General features: G+C 33.8%; 1 long non-coding RNA gene across 1 annotated transcript; it reads left to right on the top strand.

Moving 5' to 3' along the window:
- Positions 1-1,653: 1,653 nt before the first annotated feature.
- LOC127860286 (uncharacterized) lies at positions 1,654-3,780 on the top strand. Its single transcript, XR_008039677.1, has 3 exons — positions 1,654-1,963; positions 2,521-2,631; positions 3,251-3,780. It is a non-coding gene; the product is annotated as an uncharacterized LOC127860286 (long non-coding RNA).
- Positions 3,781-6,272: the final 2,492 nt, after the last annotated feature.

Raw genomic sequence — 6,272 nt, 5'->3', positions numbered from 1 at the left:
TTTCTCACTGATAAAACAAAATATATCATGTAGTCCCCGGGTGTACATTGTCCAGGGTAATCATGGAACTTAGGCTGGAAATCCATGGTATAACATGGAATTCCATGGAAATCCCTGGAATTTGAAACAGTTTCCAGGGTTTTCCAGGGTTTTGTTCTAGAAATGTCCATGAAACGTGGACTTTTTTTCCAAGCATTTTCCAGCCTTGGATGGAAAAGCATGGAAAAGGAATGGAAAACGCTGGATTTAGGCTGGATAACCATGGAAAATATTTCCAGATAGCATGGAAAGTGGAACATAGAATTTTTTAAGCATGGAAAAGACTCTAACATTTTCAGCTGACCCTGGAAAAAACTTAGACTTTATAAGAGGAGAAAATAACTTATAAAAATGCAACACATTTTATTCAAAGTAAATCAGAGTTCAACAATTTACACAACATATGAATAAAACATAAAACAATGTGCATAGTTTGGGCAGAAATAGTAGTAGTTATAGTAGTAGTAGTAGTGGTAGAAGTAGTAATGCTGAGGCTGGCAGTAGAATATGTTGTAGGAGTAGAAGTAAAAGTGGTTGTTGTATAAGTTGTATAAGCAGTTAAACTACTGATAATTATACTATTGGTGCAAATTTAAGTGACAGTAGCAGTAGTAGCAGTTATTATTGTGTTGTTGTTTTAGCATTTACAGGAATAGTAGCAGTAACGGTAGCAATAGTAGTATAAATAATAATAACAATACTAGTAGCAGCAGTAGTAGTAGTAGTTAAGGAAGTAGCATTAGCAGCAGCAGCAGCAGTAGTAGTAGAAGTAGTAGTAGAAGAAGTAGTAGTAGTAGAAGTAGCAGCAGCAGCAGCAGTAGTAGCAGTAGCAGCATCAGCAGCATCAGTAGCAGTAGTAGTAGCAGTAGTAGTAGCAATAGTAGTTGAAGTACTAGTAGTAGTAGTAGTAGTAGTAGTAGCAGTAGTAGTAGTAGTAGTAGTAGTAGTAGTAGTAGTAGTAGTGGAAGTAGTAGTAGTAGTAGTAGTAACAGCAGCAGCAGCAGCAGTAGTAGTAGTAGTAGTCGCTGCAGCAGGAGTTGTAGTAGTAGTAGCAGCAGCAGCAGCAGTAGTAGTAGCAGCAGCAGCAGGAGTAGTAGCAGCAGTAGCAGCAGCAGTAGCAGTAGTAGTAGTAGTAGTTGAAGCACTAGTAGTAGTTGAAGCAGTAGTAGTAGTAGTAGCAGTAGTAGCAGCAGTAGTAGTAGTAGTAATAGTAGTAGTAGTAGAAGTAGTAGTAGTAGTAGAAGTAGTAGTAGTAGTAGTAGTAGTATAAGTAGAAGTAGCAGTAGTAGTAGTATAAGTAGAAGTAGCAGTAGTAGTAGTAGTAGTAGTAGTAGTAGTAGTAGTAGTAGTAGTAGTAGTAGTAGTAGTAGTTGTTGTTGTTGTTGTTGTTGTTGTTGTTGTTGTTGTTGTGGCTGTTGTAATAGTAGTAGTAGTTTTGCAGAAGTAGTAGTAGTAGTAGTAGTACTAGTAGTAGAAGTAATAGTAGTAACTTTCAAAGCAATGTCTACAAGTTTTAAATTCTTTAACCCTGTTCAAGGTGTATACACACTCAATATTTAACTACAGTCCATGTTTGCAATTAACAAACTATCTGATAAACCTGTGTGAGTCAGATATGTCTGCTGCTAATCTATTGGTTATAAAATATCACAGCCTTTTCTGATTGGCTGAGTTCAAATACAGAAAGTTTACCTGTTAGATTGAAATTCTGGCGTATTGTAGAAAATTTGCAGGTTAATCTTGTTGTTAAAATGAAGTTAATGTAATGTTCACAAACAGTAGAGTTAATGAGTTTTTCCATTAACAAGAATTTCTTAAAATAATAATGTATGGATATCATTTGGAAAGTGACATGAAATGTTGTTAAAAAGTGATGCATACAAGTGTTTCAGAAGTCTGTCTAGGAATAGAACAACAACTGAAGGTTTGTGCTTTTCATTATTTCTAAATATTCCTTTAAATTTATTCTTCTTATGTCATCATTGTAGACCTTTTTTATGTGACATTTTAGGTAAAAGTATGGCAAATATAGAAGTTTAAAAGCAGCTGTCACACACATTTTCACTAAGTGCAGTTTGCAGCTTGATAAAGGAAGTCCTATGTGGAGATATTAATAAGCTTGAATGTAGTATCGGAAGTTTATAATGCATGGCTAGGGAACTGAGGCTAAGGGAGTTATGTGCTGTGCATGATGAGAACTCAATGCTCATTAATGCTGTTAATGTTTATAAATAAATTAATTAAACCAATAGCATTGTTTTTTAGGTTTCACTGTGCATTTTCATACCAATAGAATTACACATCATTCTAATTATAGCAATAATAAATTTGTACTAATCATACCTACAAATTTTGTTATGCTATGCTTTGTGATGTATTAACTTCATTGTAAGTTATTATTTAAAGACAATTTTACTAAATATTTAAAACAATACTTGAATTATTTGCCATATACATTTTCATTATGTGCTTTAACTGTAGCTGACCAGTTGATGGAAGATACTGCAGAGTTTGGCAGGGAAATAACCCAAGACAGCAAAGCGGCTCTTTTGGCGCATTTACCAAGAGGACTAACATGGCCACAAATTCATGGTAAATATTGTTATGCCCCGGGCTCATATAAGTAATTAAGTGTTAACCACCTGAAAGTATTTTGTCTTTTTGGTATCCAATATTTTGGTCTAGTTTCAATTACAGGTTATTTTTATATGAATTAGCAAATTAGCATATCTTTCATATAGCTATATCTGAATATAAAATTCCTATATATGTTTGAGTTTCCAGATACATGCTAGTGTACCCCGTTTTGGGGCATTTAAGAAAACAACAATATAAATTTCAAAATAAAAGAGAGTCATATAAAAATATAAGTTAAATCACCAATTTATTCACTTGAAAGTCTCAGTTTTCCTGTGTGGTTGCCTGTTTGCAAGTAGATTAAAGCCCGCTTGCAAACTTTAAGAGAATAAATTTCAGTAAATGGAAAAGAAATAATTGCTAACTACTTAGGATCGTAAATGTTCGCTCAAATACAAAAAAGCCAGATGTACCGAATTGAGCAGTGATATGAAATATCTAAAATAGATTAAAATATGAATGAGCATTGAAGTATAGATATTCAATCATATGATTGCTGCACATTTACTTTTACAGATGAATGTAAAAAACTTATGACTTTCTTGTAATATTGTTTGCTTTGTTTTTCTTTCAGAGATCATGCAGGAGCCGTACAGTATAACAGCAGTACAAGTTCTATAAAAGATCCACGACCTACTGAAGCCCAGCTAATTAACAAAAAAGTTTTTAAAAACTGTAATTTTATCCCACCTGGGTACTTATAATTTACTAAGCTGCCTTCACAAGTTTTAGACTTGCAATTATATTTTAAACTGTCACTTGGAAAGTAATACATGTACATGCATTATGTTCTGAATTTCTTTGAACAATAAAATTATATAAAAGTATTTTAATGAAATTGAGCACCTAAATTGCATTAAAGTGAAAGTAGCTGAGAAAAATAGTATCCTTGTGCTCATGGGCAGCTACATATATTGTGACAAACATGAAGTAGCTAAAATAACTTAAATTTTTCATTTTGTTTCTTGTATATCGTTTGTACAGGGTTCGTGAATTGTTACTGTATATTACTTGACTTGCTTGTATTTTGTTACTTTGAATACATGTTGTTAAGGTTGCATTATACTTTTTAACTTTTAAAGTAGCGCCTGTTCTGTTATGTAAGGGCCTAATTTATGATAATGGACCTAGAGGCTTTGTAAGCATGTATTAAACAACACTTGTTTGATCTGAATAATTTGTTAAATAAATGTAACACAATTTGAAATCTGATGTTATATTTTGATGAATTGTGAACAAAATAATACATCGAAGAAACTAAGGCATTATGTTGATTTTTTGTTTTGTTTTAATCTAACCTTAAATTATGATTTATTTAAGCTGTGAGTATTGTATTCATTTAATACATGAATATTGTTTTTAGACCAGAAATTTCTTTTTCTATTCAGTGACCATGGTAAACGCTGGACAATTTTCCATGTTATACCAGGCATCCATGGAATATTAAACAAAGAAAAACCCTGGAACATTTTCCAGGGTTTTCCAGCCAGCATGGAAAAAATACCGTCCGAATACTCCATGTAATCTGGAAAACCCTGGAAAAAAATCCATGGTTTTCCAGATTACATGGAGTATTCGGACGGTATTTATTCCATGCTGGCTGGAAAACCCTGGAAATTGTTCCATGGTAATTATTCCAGGGAGCCTGGAAAACCATGGAAACTATTCCAGGCTATTTCCACATACCATGGACAATTTTCCACCCTTTTTTTAAATATCGCGATGGAAAAGGCTGGAAACTTAGTCCGAATACTCCAGCCTCATATTTTCCATGGATTTCCATGGAAAACCCTGGACAAAGTACACCCGGGTCCCTTGGGCCTCCGTGTCAGTTTTGACCCCAAGGCATGATTTTAGCAAACTTATTTTAGGATCCTGATATCATATGATGTTACAAACTAAATATTAAACACCAAACACTTACGTTTTCAGAGAAGATTTTTACAGCTGTTAACTTTATAAGTCTTTATAAATTATGTTAACGCTGGGACATGGCTAATTTTTTCCCCAAGGGGCATGATTTGAACAAACTAAGAAGATGACCACTAAAAGATTAAAATGCCAATTAAAGATTGTTTACAGTTTGTTTTTGTTTTGTTTTAGCTTTTGTGACCTTCATATGCAGCTGCCCTGGAACAACTTTGAAATAGGCCATACTTAAAAAATTGTTTGTTTGGCGTAACCCGACCCAGGTAAATTTGGGTGGGTCGGTAGGTAGGGATTTTAATTTTTTTTTGTAATTTTTTTCTGACATTGAACTCCGACATAAACCAAACTGAAAGGTAATTATCAAATAAAGCTCAAAGTCTTATGCCTCATGAAAGGAAATTAGTAAAGATTTGTCTGCACCTTCCGTATCACCGCATGTGTATTAATAAGTCTATTTTTTCTATAAAGAACTTCGAAAATATAATATAAATCGACGAAAAATATTTTATCCGAAAACGACAGACCGAAAAATTGTATGCATTTTGCACATGAAATAAAATGTGCATATCGTTTGACTACAGAAAATGAAAACAAGTAACAGGGCAAATACGTAATTAATATACTATGTGGTTGACATATTACTTTACCATAGCATAGTTTGTGAGTAAAAACAACAAAGTAATAATAACATTTTTATTTCAATCAAGAACAGAAAGGTGCAACATGTTACTAATTATTTAATTATCATCCTTTAATTCAGATCAATAGTCGGTAGAAATTTGTAAAGTGATAAGCTTACAAATAATTTATTGAGTGTTACGCTTCTTTTCATTTGCTTATTTTTTATACCACTTTTGCCATCGGCCGTTATATTGTAGGCAGACGACAATATCAACTGTGTATTCCATTATCTGTGCATGAATGACCCAATATTACCCGATAGCGAACTCAATGTTGATTGGCCAGCTACCATATGCGCTTCAAATTATTCATGGAAACAAAGAGAAAAATAGTTTTAAAAAAAACACTCCGGATTAAAATTGCGGATGTTGTCAATGAAATTTAACGAGATTTAAGCATATTCGCAAATTATAATTTTCTTGAGCCAAATTCCCTATACTTTCGCAAATGGCGAACGACAGCGCGAGCCCTGTAATAGTGAGCATTTATTCCAATAATAACACGTTCACAATGCTCGCGCTGTCGTTCGCCATTTGAGTCATTTGCGAAACTATTGAGAAATCGGCTCAAGAATAATCTAAATTGCGAAAATCTAGTAAAATTTCGTTGAAAACATCCGCCATTTTAATCTGGGCTGGTTTTCTATATTTGTCTCTTTGTTTCAATTAAAGTGTTCGCAATTCGAACAGTGAACGAAACCCGGTCTGTACCCGATTAGACATTGCTTGACCTTGTTGTTAATGAAGTGCACATGGTAGCTGGCCAATCAGCATTGAGCTCGCTTACACATGACATGACGTTGTCGAATGAAACGTGAAAACGGGTGGAGCTTTCGGATAATATTGGGTCATTCATGTGCAGATGTTGTATAATTTGAATACACATTTTTAATATCGCCGTCTGCCTCCAAAATAATGACCGGTCGAAAAGTCGTATAAAGAGATAAGCAAATGAAACAAAAACGTGACAATACCCGTCAATAAATA

Source organism: Dreissena polymorpha, chromosome 1 (assembly GCF_020536995.1).
Source record: "Dreissena polymorpha isolate Duluth1 chromosome 1, UMN_Dpol_1.0, whole genome shotgun sequence".
NCBI classification, from domain to species: Eukaryota; Metazoa; Mollusca; class Bivalvia; order Myida; family Dreissenidae; genus Dreissena; species Dreissena polymorpha.
This window is presented reverse-complemented; position numbering and strand designations above follow the sequence as displayed.